Source organism: Falco cherrug, chromosome 9, assembly GCF_023634085.1.
Source record: "Falco cherrug isolate bFalChe1 chromosome 9, bFalChe1.pri, whole genome shotgun sequence".
NCBI lineage: Eukaryota > Metazoa > Chordata > Aves > Falconiformes > Falconidae > Falco > Falco cherrug.
Genome location: NC_073705.1, coordinates 56,125,723 through 56,144,778, shown reverse-complemented (window position 1 = coordinate 56,144,778; position 19,056 = coordinate 56,125,723). Strand labels below are relative to the sequence as shown.

The following is a 19,056-nucleotide window of genomic DNA, read 5'->3' as shown; positions in this document are numbered from 1 at the left end:
GGGCAGTGGGATGTACTGGCAGCAGACCCCCAGCATCACTGCCATCAAGCCCTGGCACTCCCTGGAGCAAAGCCTGGCCCTTTGGTTACGTTACATAGTGATTTTGAGATGCTAATAAGTTAAGAGGTGCTCCAAATCCAGAAGGCATAACACATCATTTAGCGCTAATGACAATTGGGCTGCGCCTGCACTTTGTCACCCTCAGAAGGGACCAAAGAAATTATTCCTCCACACAAGGCCAGGGGGAAGAAGGGATACAAGGAGCAAGGGATTCCCTAATATCTGCTGAGAAGGCTGTAATTTCCTGAGCAAGAATCATAAGAGAAATTACTTTCATATCAAAGATACACAGGGGGTTATAAATATTTATGTAAAACTTGCAAAAAATACATGGTACTGAATAAATAAAATATTTTTTAAAACAGTTAAAAAATGACAAGTGCACATGGGATTATTTTTTTTTTCTGATCCTAGAAGCATTCATGCAGATCTGGCAGTGCTGTACCTCACTTGTATAAATCATTGTAAGAGATACTGGAGAGGGAATAAAGGTCCAGATTAAAGAGCTGTGTTAAGTGTTTCCATCCCACTGTGCTCTACAGGTCCTTGTTGTCCCTCCTCTGCCCTCCCAGCAGGTCCTTATGCACATGATGCTTCTCTGCCAACATAAAGAGAGCAAGAAAACATTGCCTCAGCAAGTTCAGCACTCATACAGAAAATAATTTACTTAATGTAGGGCAGAATTAGGAAGACTCGAATCGCCTTGTCCCGGTCCAAGTACTCGGAAAAGGCTTCTGTGGCCTCTGGGACAACATTTCTGGGGAACATTTCTCTCCAAAGCTCAGCTCCTGCAAAAGATCCGAGTTTAAAGGCCAGCTACATGGGCTATTAATAAATCCAGTGCACAATGATTTTAGGCACAACTCTGCTACGTGCACATTAGCATTTGCTTATGCAGCTGGGATGGAGGCATCCTGCAAACCTTTTCCCTTCTGTTTGCATGCCCCCTGGGCAGCACACTTGAGTGGCTACACAACTAGCTCCAGAGCACACTGCAAACCAAGCTGGCCTCATTATTAATATTCGGGTTTTTTCCTCCACTCCTTCTTGGTGGGTCAACCAGAGACAGCTCTGCCTGTCCAGGCTGTTAAGGAGCCAGCAGCAGCTCTGCGAATATCAGCCCCTTTAAAATTACCAGCTGAAGCAATTTGGTGAAAGCATTTGCAGATTTCATGAAAATCAAATCTGTTTGCCATAATAATAATAATAATAATAATAATAATAATAACAACAATAACAATAATAATAGTAGTAGTAGTAGTAGTAATAATAGTAGTAGTAATAATAATAGTAGTAATAATAATAATAATAGCAGTTTATATCAACACCTGATAAAGTCCTATGAGATTTAGAAGTTTAGACAATGAAGTGGAATATCATCAGTCCAGGAGAATAATTTGGTACTTTGTTCTTTACCTTTCACTTGAGCTTTATGGTGCATTTTTAACAGCAATGGAAACCACTGCAAAGCATCACAGTGTCTTGTGGGTGTGTAAGAACACGCTCTGAGCTCTTTTCCTCTGAGGAGATCTGCATGCAACAAAAAACAAAACAAACAAAAATATATCTTATTCAGAATTTTTTGCCAAAATACTTGAGTCTTTTCCCTGGCTTCCCAGAGATCCCATGATGGGGCAACTGTGCCAAGGGGCTGCTTGCAGCCTTTTTAGCTCCCTATACAGGGAAGAAATACAGGGGCAAAACCAATAACACAACAAAGATCTGAATGTATGTCTGAACAAAAATCTCAAGTTTCACCTTAGAAGTGTCATGAACAAAACAGCCACAGCAGCTCGTTCAAAGCCTGGCAGCTCCGGACACTCCTGTGAGATCTGGTCCGAGTGCCTGGCCGCTGCCATGCCCCTGAAGGTACCAGGACTGGGGGGCTGGGGGGGGACAATTTACTGTTGTTCATATAAATATGTGTTGCTTATGCAAAAGAGTTCTAATCCAAGTGTCTGTCAGCAGTTCCTAGCACTGAGCTTTGAGAATGCAAAGGGAAAAAAAAAATCTCTGGTTTTTTCTCAGAACTGAGCAAAAGGAGTATTTTGCTTTAAACCCAATATTTCAGTCCGCTCTGTTTCGATCTGCTCAGCATTAGCTCCATGCAGACTGTGTTTTCCTTCTCTCTCAGTTTCAGTATACAGTTAGGTGAGTAATATAATCTATAAATAAAATATTTTTATCATCTGAATGTCATTAGGAGGCTTAGAATTTGTGCCGCTAGATCTAACCTATCACAGATTATCCAGGGCAGATGTTATTTAAGATCTGTAGTAACTATGATCATATGGGTTAAAATTAAGAGAGGGTATAATGAGCTTCTTAAATAGCAGGGAATATCACTATGGGAAAGATCCTATATTTTTTTTAAGTATCCCAGCTGCCTGACTCAAGGGTTCATGATACTCCACCCAAACAGTTCATTCTTCCACACTTCATTACTCTTAGCCTTTTGTACATTTAAAAATATATATATGTATAATCTCTTCTATTCTACCATTATCAGGACATCATTAGAGCGTACAGCTCATTAGACTTCGTAGCTTCATGTCTATAACCAAGCTATTAGACAGAAATTGCTATTTCCACAAGCGCTCTGAGCTAGCATCCTAACTTCTGGGACGAAAAGAAGCAGGAGGAATGTTAATTTCCATGGTGGATCAAAGAAAGATCTCTCTTCTGTGGGATCTGCTCCTGGGTCTGAGAGGGGAACAGCAACGTAGCATGAGGAGGAGACTAACAATCACTGAATCACCGGTAGAGAACTGCCATTTGAAACTCTAGGGATCCACCGCATTCTAAAAGCCAGGACAAGAAAACAATTTTCTGCAAAAATGTATTTAAGACAAATGACATCTTACACACCCACACGCCAACCTAAGAGGGTTAACAGTACTAAATATCATTCATAATGATGTCTTATTGTTATTTGTACCTCAATGAAATTCCGTTTACTGGCAGAACAGATGCACATCTTGTTTTGACCACTGCAATTAAAAAGAATAGCACCCTCCAGCTGATGTTGATGAAAACATTGGAGTTACTCCATAGATGGAAGCTTGGATGCCCAGATTTCTGAACACTTACAGATAAAATCAGAACCTAAGTCCCTTTAATTACTGTATTAAATCCCATATTGTATTCTTTGAGCCTAGATTAAATTTGATCAGTTTTTACATAAGTATGACCAAAAGAAAGTCAATAATAAATGTGAGATCCTCACAAAGAAATAGAGACAGAAAAGGAAAACACAGCCAAGGACTATTTGTGAGTGGAAAATCCCTCCTGTGATGGAAGCGTGGGTTGGTGGCCTCCGCCACATCGCTCCCCACCGCAGACACCAGTGCCAGCGCTCATCTCAGCATCAGCCAGACGGAGAGGGACTTCCACAGGGTTTTCCCCAAATCCCTTACCTGGGCTTACCTTATACTTTCGCGGTCCTGTGGCTTTATAAAATTCAGGTTTGAAAAGGCCCCTCTCCCAGTGTGAGGGGTGCAGTGAAGCTGGTTTTGCCCTCCGTGTAGCCTACCCACTCCCTTCCTGGGCCATCGCTGCCACCACGAGGTGCCTCCTTCACCAGGACTTTCTGCCTTGGTTTGCGGTAAAGTCACATACATTTTCTCACGACTCCTGTGTTACTCCTTGTGGAAGGCAAAGCAAAAGAAACAAATGTTTATTGTGGCTTTAATGGCTACTTATTTTATTACAGTCAATTGCAAACTCCCCGGAGCGGTGTGGTGATGAACGCACATCTCTGCTAACGAGTAGCAATTAGGAAAAACAGGTAGCACCATCTACAAAGACAGACCCCCTCTTTTCAGTAAGATTAGATGACACTAGAGTCCATAGCGGTCCCCATAGCAGTGCATGGGAGTTGGGTCCCAGCATGGGGAGGATGCCCCAGCTCCAAAAACCCAGCGTGCCGCTGCCTGGGTGCAGCACCACCAGGAGTAAACCCCAGGAGGGAGCAGCAACCAAAGGCAGTGGCTGCTGGTCCCTGTGGGCCAAGACGGCTATTTGGAAATAAAATAAAACTAGATTAGAGACACTACATGTTTCCTCCAGAAACCTGAGTGAGCGGTCAGCAGGGCAGAGCACGTTTCAAATGCTGCTCCACAAGCACTGGCAATTAAAAACCTTGGTTGAGTGTGTAAAACAAAGCACTTTGTTCTTTCTATCTCATTTTAAATTGTTCCAACAGTTAATTGTGTTAAGATTTGGTTTCTTCACATAAACACATACTGTATGTAGGAATTAACTATACAGTAAACCTATATACCTGCTCGGAAGTGTTTGTGAACTCATAATTATTACAATAAAAGCTAAAAATTAATTGCTGGAGTAAACCAGCAGCACGGATATTGTTAGCGATCAAAGAGAGGAAACAAAGGAAAAAAGTGCAAATTAAAACCCAGCTAATCCAATTACTGGCTCATATTTTCTCAGCTAAAAATAAGTTAGATTTCTTCTCTTATGTCACTATGTATGAGGACCTCTGTAAGATGCAGCTGTAAGCATGCACATCCTGTAAAGATTTCCACAGTAACAACTGCTGACAAACTCTTACAACTCTGGTTATCTTAAAGCGTCTCTTCATGCGATCTGTTGGCTGAAGCTGCTGAGTATTTTAGCATTGACTTCAGATTCACACAAGCACCCCTCAGCAGACGCCATCAACCACTCCAGCAGCTGACAGAAAAAGTCCTTCATCCCACAGGATTAGTGCCCGATCTCACCAGCTCCTTACAGGACCAGAGTCCTGCCTTGATAAATTCAGCCACAGCAAACTCTATGTATTTATTGTGCATGCATTACTAGAAGAATATTATATATGATCATGACCTTTTGAGATCAACTATTTATTACTTGGAAGAAGCAGTTGCTACTGCAACTCCATAAATATTGCTTCCCACCCAGGCAGGAGGTGCTGCCCGCAGCTCCCCACACTCTACAAGCGGCAGCCGCTGCAGGCAGCATGGCCAGCACGTCACTCCGCTTCCACACCAGCAGCCCTGCTCAGCACAAGGCTCATCTGGAGGAACCACCTTTACATTTCTTAGATGCAGCATCCATTTAAAATCTCTCCCTGTTCTGCCATAGAAAAATAATAGAAGATTGGAAGTGTCTTTACCGGAGTTACCCAAGTCTGTCTTTGTTTATTGCTCCCACTGCTCCTTGGAAAAGTCAGTCTTGGCCGTGTTGAGCAGCCCAGCCCAGCATGCAAAGCGCTGAAGTCATCCGCAGCCCAAGAGCCTCTGATGCCAGCTGCAGCACGATGGGCTCATTCAGCAAGAGCTGCTGACCTCCTCTGCATCCAATATCACTTCCCAGCTAGCATCTTTTTTTCATTATTTTATTTTTTCTGGAAATCAGAAGCATTTTTAAATCATGACACCCTGAATACCAAGCAACGATTTTGGGGGAAGCTTCTCAAGCAAAGTCTAGACGGAAGAGGAGAACTCTAACCCAGTCTGAAAGGATTATATTCTCACTAACCAGGCCAGCAATCATTCCTCTAAATGCATACAGATATATGGGTTCCCTAGAAAGAAGAATCACAGAATGACCGGAAGAAAAACCTCTGTTTTCTGGGGTACTAAGTATCGATTACTTTCATTTCACTTGTGGAAATGAAACACCCCTAAAAGGCAGCATCAGGTTTACTAAGTACAGATTTGATGAGCTAAGTGGAGCCTCATGTATCTGCATAGCTGAAGATGTGACTAATTTTTGGCAGAAGCACCAGAGATTTGTTATAAAAAACAAAGCACCTGCATTAGTTAATTAGCTCCTGGTACTGAAAGATCCTTCCCAGAAGGACTGCGTTCACAGTAAATTCCTTCCTGAGTCACAGCGATATATGTATCAGCAGACAATTCAATCATGACAGCAGAAACCCGATGTGCACAACTCTCAAATCTTTTCTGACATCAGCCTTCAGCAGTGAGACAGCCTTGGAAGCTGAGCTAGAAAAAGATGGATTACATTACAGAACATGGAAGATCTGCCACCCACCAATGGAAAATGATCTTTTTAAAACGAAGATGGAGGGACTTAATGAATTGATAACTGAATCTCATCACAGTACTGTTATAATGGGACATATCAAAGTTTGCCATCAGCTACACGTTACTGTCTGAGCCTTCTTCCTTTCTACTTTAATGGATAAAGTGATTTATTTTTTTTCCCCCATTGATGATGTGGTGGGGGAACCTGATACTCCAAACGGGGAGCTCATCAGCGGGGGCTGGGGGTCCCCTGGGCCGGGTGCTCTTTCAGCAAATGCAATAATAGGAAGGCAGAATGAGGCTGGCAATGAGGGGCAAAAAATTAAAAACTTTGCCTGCAAAGAGATTGGAGACAATCCAAAAGGGCAAATACGAGCATTTCCTTCACAGGTTGCATTCATTGGCCATACATTTCCAAACACATAAAAGATGTCCTGCTCCTTCTGTCCTAAGAGGCCAAAATATGATATAAACCAGCAGGATTCAGTCAAAGAAATATCAAGTCACAACATCAGTTTCTCCGATGTGGAATAACCTAACAAGGAGTTTAATTTTGGCAAATCAACATTTAAAAGTTGCCCAGAATTGCAGTTTACAACAGGGTAAAGGATGAGGATGGTGAAACTGTAGGCACAGAACACAGGTTCTTGCTAAATAAACTCATTACATCTAACTTTGCACTACTTCTACTTAACAATATTCAGTTGCTGTTAATAACATGGTATATTGTGACAGAAGACACTCAGATCTGTGTCGTAAAAGACAACAGCAAACCGTAGCCTGAGATGTCCAAGGTGGCAGTCAGTGGCACTGCTGCCCCTAGGTCCAGCCCTCCTCCTGCCTGCGGGTCAGGGATGCCCGCTGTCCTGCTGCACACCCCATGGCCCCCAGAGGATGCAATGAGCTTCAAAGACACGTTTGCAGTCTCCCTGGAACTCACAGGTTTTTCCTCGCATTGGTTTTCTACTCTATGACCAACCCTACCCAGATGCTCAGAGTGAAAATTGGGAGGATATAGCCTTATAATTTATTTTTGGAGATTTTTAAGCTGGTATTCTTCATTTCCTTGCCTGATCTCCTGCCTTATAAAGTAGAATAAAATAAAATCTCTAAGGGCCTTCTTGGAGCTCCTGTTTCAATAGTGGAGCTACTGCTGGGAATAATTCCGACATTGTTTTGGGGGCTTTTGTTGGTTGATGTGACACATTACCAGCTTGGGATTTGAGGCTGGGGATTTTTCCCCCCTCCCCCCCATCTCAAGAGGAGGTAAGGTATCTATTCTAAAAATAATCCTTATAGCCATAGTGGCAGGCATTTTCAAAAAGGAAGGTTCTGCAATTTTTACCAAGCACAGTCACTCTGATTTCACCTTGATGTCCCCCAAAAATGTGTCCTGCTCCTGAGCAGGAGAAACTAGACAGTGCAGAGCCAGGACCTGGTCCAGGAGGGTATTTTTGATTCAACAGAGAGAATTTAGTACCTATTCTTTTTAAACAGGAAAGATGGTGACAATATTCCTGTTTTTGTTTTGCTTCCCATTCAATGCTCCATTCTGCAAGGACTTCAGTGCATGTTTATCTCTGCAAATATCCTCAGAGATTGCAGTAGGACAAAAAAGCTGTTTGTTTATTGGGGCGGGGGAGGCACACACAGGGGTTGGGATGCAAATAATCTGCATATATATAACCTTTCTAAAATGAATTTGTTTTGTCTGAGATTTACGCTGCCATCCTTGGTAGCGGAATAACATTACAGTGTGCAAGTAGTCCAATAAATTCATTCACTTCTCCTGATGCCTGCTCGGCCACCTCCTTTTCCACTGCAAAATGACAGAGAAAGAAAACAAAAAAAAAAAAAACAAAAAAAAAACAAAAAAAAATGAATACACAGAGGTCTCAAAATTCACAGTGTTTTGAGCTCATACCAAAGTCAGCGTGCCTGTATGTGGGAAAGTTTCCACTGACTTCATTTCCAAGAGGTGTCTGAAAGTGCTCTGGGACAGACCCTCATCCTGCTGGCACGCACAGCTCCTGCCCCAACAAGGACGTTTCGGCTGATTGGCAAAGAAAAATGTCTTCTTTTTGTCACAGTGAATAATCCAGGTACTGAGAAAACTCAATTGCTCATGGTGTTAAGAAAACAGATGTTGCAGGACTTTAACAGTGGTTCAAAGACTCTTTACACTGATGCCCAAAGCTGTTAAAAGGGCACAGGCTTATTCCCTGCATGGACTCTTCCTTTTAACTCCATACCAGGCTTTCATAGCTTCAGTGGCTATTTATGAATCATGATGTTGTTAATCAGTATTTCTTATTCACTGAAAAATAGGATCAGCAAATTTAGCAAATTGTGAAAGTCATTTAAGACCATTGTCTTACATCTGAAAAGAGCCAGTTTTGATAGATGAACTTTCTGCCTTCCTGCTCACCCTCTCTCTGCTTAATCAACTGCTTCCCTCTCATGGAAAAAAAAAATCCTTTCATCATAGAGTCACAGAATGGTTTGGGTTGGAGGGGACCTTAAAGACCACCCAGTCCCACCCCGTGCCCTGGGCAGGGCCCCCTCCCCCCAGCCCAGGCTGCTCCCAGCCCCATCCAGCCTGGCCTTGAGCACTGCCAGGGATGGGGCACCCACAGCTGCTCTGGGCAGCCTGGGCCAGCGCCTCGCCGCCCTCACGGGGAACAATTTCTGCCTCACAGCTCATCTGCATCTCCCCTCTCTCAGCTTAAGGCCATTCCCCCTTGGCCTGTCACCACGTGCCCACGTACAAAGCCCCTCTCCAGCTTTCTCATCAGCCCTTTTAAGTTGCCCTTCAGCTTCACATTCCACACCAGCCCCTCCTTGTTGGTGACAACAAGGTCCAGCATAGCACCCCTCCTCATGGGCTCCTCTATCACTATCCTGCATCACATAGAAGGCAACACCCCCTCCTCATCTCCCCTGCTTGTCCTTCATAAAAACCCTCTACCCTTCCTTCCCAATGCTACTGTCATAAGAGCCATCCCACCACATCTCTGTGATGCCAGTCAAGGTCATAGCCCTGCAGGCCTGCACATGCCTCCAACTCCTCTTGTTTATTCCCCATGCTATGTGTGTTTGTATGGAGCATTTTGGTTGGGCCCCTGATGGAGCTGGCTTACCAGCTGGGGAGGCTGGACTACCTTTGTGCTGCTCTATAGGTGCTCTCCTGTTGACCTGTGACTCCTCTCCAGGTGCTGGGCATCTATTGCCGGCACTGGCATCAGCCTGGTAGGAGGGGGATGGACTGAGATTTCTTTCCCCTGGTAACTTCAGTGTAAAGCAGATCAGGCTGCCTTAGTCAGCTGCAGTGTCCCTCCTGATGTGATGGGTCTCTGCTCTTCATTCTGCAGAGGGCAGAAGTGGTTCTGCAAGGGCACCTCGGGCTCTGGGCGATGTCTCTTCCTCCCGCAGGTCCTTGCCGTTGTGAGCTTCCGTTCTTCTGCATTATTGGCCCCTCTCCTGGCTGTGTGTGCCGGTGGGGGATTTTTGGGTTGCTTGGCCACAGGCTGTGGGGTCCACTGCAGACTGCACTTGTCAGCAACTATTTAAATCCTTCCCAGCCTCCCAGAGGTTACACAGCCTCCTCACCACCTCCTGCAGCTCAGCCACTGGCTGCAGGAGGTTTCCACCTAGGCACACCTTCTTCAGGCAGGTCTGCTGCCTGTCCCTGCCCCAGGAGAAGGGTCCAGGTACGTCTTGCAGCCTCAGGTCTGCACTACAGCCTCCCCCTGCAGCAACTCCATCTGGGTGGAGGCATTAGCCACCGCAGACCCCCCAGCCAGAGCTGCAGCCTTGACTCTCGGACAAGTGCCCACCATTCTGCCTTAAGGGTCAGGTAGGATGAGTGCCCTTTACCTGTGTAGATGGTCACAGGATGCTACACAGTTGGGTTACGTGGACCTTAAGTCTCTCCACTCAGCCAGTGGAACGCATCTGCACTGGATGATCACCTTGGCAAGTGACTGTTGATGGGGGTTACACCACATTTAAATTAATCTCATTTATAAGCAAAACACTGTATTCTTTTCATCATGGCAAGACAACAACCCACTGTTTGGTTAGGCACTGTGCAAAGCCCAAATCCCTGACGAGAGACTGCTCACCCTAAGGATGGAACCCCAGGCCCCCCATGGCAGTGGCTTCCCTGATTTCTGGATTTCTCCCAAAGTGTTGTACATGAAACGTAGGCGTTGAAGGCTGCAGGGTGCTCAGACAGGGTTACTATTAATGGACTAGGGAAATACTGCAGCACGGAGCTCAGTGCCGCCTGCACTTAAAGTGCCTTATAGCCCAGCTACCTGATGCCAGTGTGGGCATCCTACAACCTTGGTGTGTGGAGCAAACAGGGAAAACTGACACTGGTGCTCCAGGTTAAGATGGGTTTATCTTTTCCCTTGCATCTTCTTTACGATTTTTGACATTAGACAAAGTGGGGTTTTCCTAGAAAAAAAATTTCATAACCACTTCTCTGCATAGCACTACAAAGGCCTCATAAGGTTATAATCTTCAAACATATTATTGCAAGCCTTTGATATTAAAATTAACTGCTGTAAGTAGTTAATTCCTGGGTGTTTAAGAATAAAGACCATCCCTGTGCAATGACAATTTGAGAACAGAATTGAGTTGATGTTCCTCAAGAGCTCAGGTTCAGGTGTGTCCCTGGGCTTTCTGCAACCTCTAAGGCTCAAAGAGCATTTCAGACTTATTTACCGGGGCAGAGAGAGGGGAGAGTTTGTACAAACTTTGATTGATTTGCATTTCTTCAATTATTTATTTCTTTTTTTGGAATTAGAGAAATACTAGTCCCTGGTAACTTGTTATAGAGCATTTGGGCATCTCATACCTCTGGATCTAAGAGATACGGATAGGAAGAGCCTGATCTGGATGGAGACGTGTGCTATCAACAGGTGCAGTAGGCTTTCCGGACTGGAAATCAGAAACTAGACATGCACCACTCCTGTTGAGCAGACACAAAGTAAATCAGTTTGGTTACCTACAACTTTGTGCTGCTCCTTGGTCACCATTAAATCCTAAGCTGTAAAATGAAGTTCATCCAATCGAATTTCTTGAACCCTTCTGAAGAAAATAGAGAGTGAACGTATCAGACCCTGTTGGTTTTGCCATGATGCTTATTACTTTACGCTGTCCCCACAAATCTCTCATAATACTTGGCACTTAAAAAATAGGTTAGGAACACTCAGTGATTAATCCTCCCAAAGACCCCAGGAGATCCATAAACAGATATTAGCCTCCCTGTCTACAGAAAGTGAGATGGAGATAGTGAGGATTAGACAATAAGCTGACCCTGTGGCCAAACCGATGCCCTGCTTTATTTGCTAATCCCTTATCATCTGTACTCTGCTAAGATCCAGGTTGATGACAATATTTTAAGCCTTATTTTCAAAGGCAAGGACAGAGCTGCAGAACAATTGCTATCACTGGAGCAGGCATTAACTTCTCCTCCCAACAGCAAAACCCAGCCTGATAAATGGCTGAAAGGCAGGGTGCAGCGCCAGGAGGGCAGTGGGGGCGACTGACTTCAGCAGCACGGTCCTGAGCCCAGTGCCGGGGTTGACTCAGGCATCTCCAGGCACCTCCACACTGCAGGGTTGACATAAACACATCTTAAAGCATTCTTGGGTGATATCAATCAAATGCAGTGACTAAACCTGCTCTACTTAAAAGCTGAGACACAGCACTTTTCATGTACCCTGTGACTATATCCACTCCTATTGCTGCCCACTCTGGAATGAAGTAGCATATGACAACATGTCATTTTTCCACTTTCTGAGCACCACCACACTGACATTTTTGGGGAAATGGCTGTATCCTGTACACCTCTGGGCACCCAGCAAAGCCCGCACTCAGTGCAGAGTGGGATGATCATGACCCATCTCCCCAGCGAGAGGCAGGAGCTGCTGAGCTGCCTGACGGCATCTCTTCCTGGGTAGAGCAGCTTTTGGCTCTTTTCTCCTGGCAAAATCTCCATCTGGGAAATGCTGGAGGCCCGTGTCTCTCGGCAAAGTCCGGGACGGTCTGCTTGCAGACTTGTCACCTGCCTCTGTCAGAGCCTTTCCCCTTGCACCCCGACTCTGCGCTGGCCCCAGTGGAAGATGGCTCTGCTTTCCCAGCTCCCACTGAGCCCTGAATTTGGCAAAAGGATCTAACGAGGAGTAGTCTGCACGCATCCACTATTTCCACGCGTGGGTTTTTGTTCTCCCTGTGAGACCACAGGTACACTCATTGCTGCTTCTGAAGACCTACCGTACAGGCCATTGTGAACCCGCTGCTGCTGAAGCAAGATCCCAGCTGCCGTTTCCTATGTCAAACACCCAAGCCTCCTTATAAATACATACATATTTACACAGTGCAAGCGCACAACCACACCAGTATCTCCCGAAACTGGCAAAATCTAATCTGCTCCCCAGTCATGACAAGCCAACTGCCGAGTTTCAGTCTACAGTGTTTTCTATACGGCCAACCGTATGCCTGTAATAATGGTGGTTTACAAGAGACACACCAAGAATTACTGAACCAAAGCTTTGTGCAAATGTAAATGCTGTGATATTATACACAAAGCGCATATTTTTCTTTCTTAGATTATAACGTTTGGCACAGCTGCACATAACATGCCATGTAAACTCCAGCGTACATTAAGTTCATTCGCATAGCAGTTTCTTCGGGATAATCCCCAGAAGATGAGATAAATTATATGATTCCCATGTGCAAGATCTAAACCAAATTCTTTTGATTAATCATAAGCCATTAATGGTAATGGTAATGAGTATGCCACTAAGCATACTATAAAATATGTAAAGCCTGGATGGCTCTCAATAGATCTTGGCAAGTGCCTCATTTAACCTTCACAGCTCATGAAAAACTGTTCGAACTTCTTCGTTTTAGACATGAAAACTATTGATTGTTTACAGCATTGCATGACCTTTTCTGACAAGTGGGAAAAATTATGAGATATTAGGTTGTAATTCAATCATGCAATATGCTCTAAATTATGTTGAGTTTCAAAATGCCGATGTTGTTTCTGCACATTTATTTTAGCTTTGAGTCTCATCTAAGTCTTTGGAGAAGAAATGTATGAAACTATTTCAAACTGCAGTTTCCCTTGAATGGCCCTGAGTGCAGATAAACTGTTAATATCTGTAAGGCATCAGATATGAAAGGTTAATCTTAACTATAACAAATAGTAAGTAATTTTAAAAACATCAACTAAATAAGACTTAACATTTATACATGAAACAGATTGTGTTGAACGAAGATCCTATTTTAAAAAACCTGTGCAAAGACATACCCAGACTCAAACCACTGGTGATGTCCAGCCACTATGATGTCTAGCTAACATAAAGTCTTCTTCGTCTAACAGCACCTGTAACAGTCTGCTTTGATCCGTTATCCTGAACCTGAGCCTCAAACTACATCTTTCCTTCACTGCTGATCAGACAGCACACAGGGCTTCAGGAGTTAAAAGTATAATGTGCCAGCAATTTTTTCTCTCCTATGGGATCTCATTTATCTTCCATCTGATCATATTTTCACTGTTTATTTCACTTCAAAGTCTTCTACCCTTTCATCATCAGAACTACGCCTCCAATGACAGGGAATTATCATATCTTATTATAGACCTGTAATTACGAGTGATAAGTGACCACTGAAATGGATCTTTGGGAGCACAATGTTAAAGAAACATCCAGAAACTGGATTGTGTCAGAAAAATGTTTTGTTATATGCTCTTTCAGTGGTGGATGACTCTGCAGTTCCTATACATGACAGAGATGCTGCTGATGGTTATCTATGATTTTTCTGAAAGACAGACCATTTCCCCTATATAAGTAGAATACTTTTACTAGAAGTGTGTGACACCTCTGCCAACGCTAGCAGATGTAAGAGAGAAAAGCCACATGAAAAGGTCCTGCATCCCCTGGTTGCTTTGGTCTCATACAGGTCAGTAAATTTTGCAGAACTCCAGCTCACCCCAGCCTCCCCCAGCAGGCATCCCACCAGAGATCACTTCCCATATATAAATTCACGTTTCATATATTTTGCAGACTGCTCAGCCCATTTATGACTTAAGCATTTGTAGCTAAAAAGATTTAAAAATTTACAACATGTAAAAAGTTTGTAATATGGCCATTTCAGTGAAGGGAACCCATCTTACCTTGAAGGTCTGCAGGAAGGAGGCATGTTTGTCAGACCTTTTGCTCTCCATCTGGGACTTTTTCTAAACCAATACCTATTGATTCAAACTTTGTCTTTCCATAAGTGACTCTAATGCTCAAACTGAAACAGCAATTATAAAATACAGTGGAACATAAATACTAGTAAAAGTTGGGACCTGAGGCATTCAAGTGACTCAGCAGAGCAGCAGTCTTCCACAAGCAGTGATGAGCAGCGTGCATTTTCTTGGCTGTTTTGAATTAGCAATGTTCTCATCCATATACAGGGCTGTTCATGTGGTAGCTCTGCAGTATATACCTAAGAACAGGACTGGAACCGTCTTTCTGTGAGGGACAGTAAAGCTTTTGGCCTGCTGTAAAACAATGATGGCTTTGGTCTGTAAAAAAACCTGAATATAGACAGGTTCTTTAGAGCTGATAGTTTAGCAGTAACTGTCCCTGTCATTCTTACCCATTTCAGGCACTGAGATTCCTGAACATCCTGCTGCATAATTCGGGGCTGATTTATAGAAAGAAGGACAAAACATTACCAGTCTCAGCAGAAACATACTTCCACTTGAACTGGAAAGTTCAAATTTGCTGGAAGGAGGTCATTCGAGTTTGTATTACTGTGCTCCTTGCCCTCAGATTCAGCCTGCTCTTTCAAGAGGGCAGGTCTTTGAGGGATATCACTGTGTAAAATATTGAAGAGACCTCAAGCCACTGTGAGGAGCACAGACTTAATAGGAAGAACCAGCCATGCCTCTGCATTGCTCAAACCACTGTACCAGGTCCTCTGAGGAACTAGAACGAGCATAGTTTTTAAAAAGGAGCTATGTAAGTTAATTTTACCTAAAAAACAACAACCGGGCACAAGTTTCAAGGTAAGTTCTGTATAGAGAGATTTCTGACAAGGACTACAAGGACTATTGGGTAAGTCACAGAGTTACTGGTGAGCTAATTTAGGGATGTCTTACCTTCAGAAACTTCATGCTGAGAAAGGAAGCAGCTAAACCACATGACTAATCACTTTTTTTTTTTTTTTCTCCTGAAAACTTGGGCAAAAGACTTGGAAATGTGTATCAACAAAGCAGCCCAAAAGGTCGTGGGACAGATTGGTGATTGATTTCACATGATTTAACTGTTTCCTTATAAAGACAAGGCAATCATTTGGAAAGGCACCAGCCTTGCATAGCTTTGGTCCATGGCATAAGAGGATGTTATCAGGATGCTGCCTAAAGTAGATTACAGTCCAGTACTGGGAAAGCGTTAGAGCTGGTGCAGGAAGTGTTTCACCCAGGACCGCCAATTAAGGCACAGGGTAATTGGCTCTACAATGGCAGCAAGTTCCCTTTGCTTTCTTCATCTGCTCTGAACACAAAAGCGCATAAAATATTCCAGTACAATTTGAGGCAACACATCTTGTTGAATTTCAGACAAGTGAGTTCAGTTTCAGTGAAAACACAAATAATACAACTCACTAAGCTGAAATACTTGTGGGAGGGGTAGGCAGAGGGATCATTTACAGCTGCCTAGGGTAATTACTCCATAGGTATTCAATTCTGGTGTTTCTAAAGACATATACATCTGTCAGCTTCTCCTGAAGGCAAAAAGAAAATAAAAATGCTGAGGCAGAGACATCCCTAAGATAATAAAAAATAAGTTTATAGGCAGAAGTTATCATTTCTGCATCATATTTTGATTTTCAGCAACCCAAGTCTAAATATACGCTCAGAAGCACCAAGAAGGGATGCAATGCAACATTGCCTGTGTAAAACTCTTAGATCTACTCAAACCATTTTATTTTATTTTTTTCTGCAGTGGGGGAGGGTATGCTTACATCTGATTGCTTTAAAACAAAGAAATCAAACCCTTGAACTATCGATCCACCGATCTACTGTCATGTTAAAGGTCATCATATTTACCACCAGGGATGCACAACCAAGCAATCAATTTCCTAATTAACAAAAGGTGCATTGTATTTCTGCCACCAGATTCAGGTAGTTTAAGAAGCTAATCACAGCTCAATTAAAAGTTACTGCTCTCAATTGGAAGCAATTGGGTGAATGTATCTAACCCATTTAAAAATAAAGGCAAGCCATACCATTTGAACAACCCCTAAAAAGCAGTGATGGGTGTGTAAACCCATAAACAGCATATGGGACCATCAGAAAGACACTGCCCATGATTAATAACATCTTTGAAGGCTACAAGTGGGGTTTCCTGTGCAATCTGAGTCATTTAACTGTAAAAGATGGGTAATAGGTAGACACAGACTGCAGAGGACACCAGGACTGTGAAGAGACTAAATCATCAGTACTTTGAGTCAGACTGGACCTGATTGCCTCTGAACTTCAAGCCAGGCCCACTCCAGCCTGGCCATCTCCAACTCTTATATTAAAACCGTGGATGTGAATTAATAAAGAGCAGAAATCAGGGAGACAGAGGCACAAGAAAGGAAACAGAGAATCAATATTATTCCTACTAAAGGCAAAAGGTACTTTTGTAATTTTGTAATTAGTGCTTGGCACTAAATGTGAAAAAATTAGAGGAAATGAAATAAGACAGTTGGAAAAGACAGAAAAGATCTGAGAAAACAAGAAATTATGTGAAAAAACAGAAATGGGAAAGAAAAGCAGCAAGTCCTTGCTCACCCTGGCAACTTGGGTCTGGCTTTGCCTTTGGAAGACATAAGAGGTACAGGAGAATTTTATTTTCTAACAAGAACTTACATTGCCAGATCCCAATTCTGCCATGTGGTCCATACTGGTATTTCAGAGTGGGAGTACAACGCCTTTGGGCTTTGGTTGAGGGATACAACCTCACCTTCTGCTTTTCATGCTGCCAGTAAACCATAAAAAAAAAAATAATTTCTGTCAGTGCAGTTGATATTTTCACCTCTGTACGGCAGTCCCCTTTATTGTTCCACATTCATCCCACAGCAAGCACTGAAGAAAACTCCTGGAAACATGAACAGAAATGAGGAGAAGAGACCTCTTTCAAGTCTGTGTTCTGCAGCAGCTGATGGGACGCTGTCTCATGGAACCACCAAAAATGAAGACTTTCACAGCATGAGGGAAAAACAAGCTCGGAGGATGATGCAGTTGACAGGCCAGCTCCCAGCTACTTATTCCCCTGTGACTCTCCTTCCACTGGTTATTATCTGCAGCCAGTGGCTTTTGTGCCAGCTCTGAACCAAAACCAGTGATGGGGGAGCCTGAGGATCAGAGCAAGGCACAGCCAAAACAGCAGAGATTGGTTCCCCACCAGCATTTGCCAAGGAGGGGGCTCTGGGCAAAGCCAGAACAACAAGGGGCAAAGCACAAACTGGACTGGAGCATAAAAATGCACATGACAACAAAAATTCCTTCCTTTATTTAAAAACATTAACTTCAACGCCATCCACTGACAAACATGGAACTAACACTCACTCCATGTGCCTTGCTTTACAGACTCACTGTTTTCTTAAATATACCTACTGCACTTACATCGTCCTGCAAACAGACAGGTCTTACAGAAATGCTCGAAAGTGAAAGGTATTTTACCATACTAAATAGATATTTTCTGCTGACAGTGACATCTAATTTGTATGAGTGAAACACAAAAGTAACAGCCCTATCTGAATTTCTTGCAGGCAAAAAGTTTGATGGATACTTTTGACATAAATGGCTTCAATATTTTTAAAACATTACAGAATACAAGGGCAAGTATTTGAAGCTTAGAATGCATTGTATGGTAAATTCAGAAATAGTTGGAAAAAAAGAAAAATCATTACAAATTACTGTCTACCTAGGGGTATTTTTTCTAAGGCTTAAAAACAAAACCAAAAGTTGTTATAAAAGCTATAAAAGTTTTAATAGCATCTAATAATATATAATTTAAAATAAAATGGCAAAAATAGTTTTAAATATTCTGTGCTTTGATTCTTATATTGGAAATGAAAAAATATTCATCTATTACTTTCTGCTAGGTAGAAAAATGATAGCAGTGTGATGCATTGCACAAGTCCCGCTGAGGATTACTACCCTGGGTTTGGAGCAACTGGAATATTTGCCAAGCCCATGGCAACCTGCACTACCTTTTGTTATGCAGAGGTATCGATCTGCATTTATCCAACGGTGGGCCAGGAAGAATGATTTCAGTGTCCAAAGGTACCTATTTTAGCTGTCTCTCAAATTCAGTATCGATAAATTGCAGCTGTTGACCTTGGCAACTTGGGAAATTCAGGCGCTAACCACCGCTTCCTCACGCTGGGAAGGTTCTGGTGACTGTGACCTGCAGGCACAGTGAGAGACCACAAAACAAAAGTTGCATGCTGCAGAGCAGGTATGCTGCTGCTTTGGTCATTTCTTTTCATGATAACTGCTAAACACCTCCTAAATAACATAGAATATAGAGCAGTTTAGTTTTAGCCAAAAGACTGAAATGACCAATTCTCTAGAAAAGGAAACATAATCCTGGCAGATAAAAAAATCTTAAAGATTTTTTCCCCCACACAGAAGAGACTATCTATGTTCCCCAAATCATTCCTCCATACCTTAACTGAAACATCCTTTTCAAAGAGAAAACAATTCAAAGCGGGGAACAGCTGCAGATAACTAACTTTAAAAAAGCTGAAGACAGACATCCAGTATATGTCAAGAAAATGGAAAGTAATGAATTTCTAACAGGCTTCTGAAAAAAACACTTTAACACACTTTTTATATAATAAGTATTATGGTGATAATACACACATATATATCTATTTAGGTATATATAAATAAAGCTTATGAAGTCTTTTCCATATGAGTAGTTTG

At 42.9% G+C, this 19,056-nt stretch overlaps 2 long non-coding RNA genes across 3 annotated transcripts in view; both read right to left on the bottom strand.

The window, feature by feature from the left end:
- Positions 1 to 365: 365 nt before the first annotated feature.
- Positions 366 to 3,699, bottom strand: LOC114015874 (uncharacterized). Its single transcript, XR_003560050.2, has 3 exons — positions 3,487 to 3,699; positions 1,477 to 1,590; positions 366 to 658 (listed from the first exon to the last, which is right to left on the bottom strand). It is a non-coding gene; the product is annotated as an uncharacterized LOC114015874 (long non-coding RNA).
- Positions 3,700 to 5,190: 1,491 nt separating this feature from the next.
- The window catches only part of LOC129736880 (uncharacterized), a 35,096-nt gene continuing 21,230 nt past the window's right edge, over positions 5,191 to 19,056 (bottom strand). For both annotated transcript variants that reach the window (XR_008734017.1, XR_008734018.1), the window contains 3 exons: positions 18,339 to 18,535; positions 16,993 to 17,101; positions 5,191 to 5,425 (listed from right to left, as the gene is read on the bottom strand). This is a non-coding gene — a long non-coding RNA (uncharacterized LOC129736880). The remainder of the gene's footprint in view (positions 5,426 to 16,992; positions 17,102 to 18,338; positions 18,536 to 19,056) is intronic.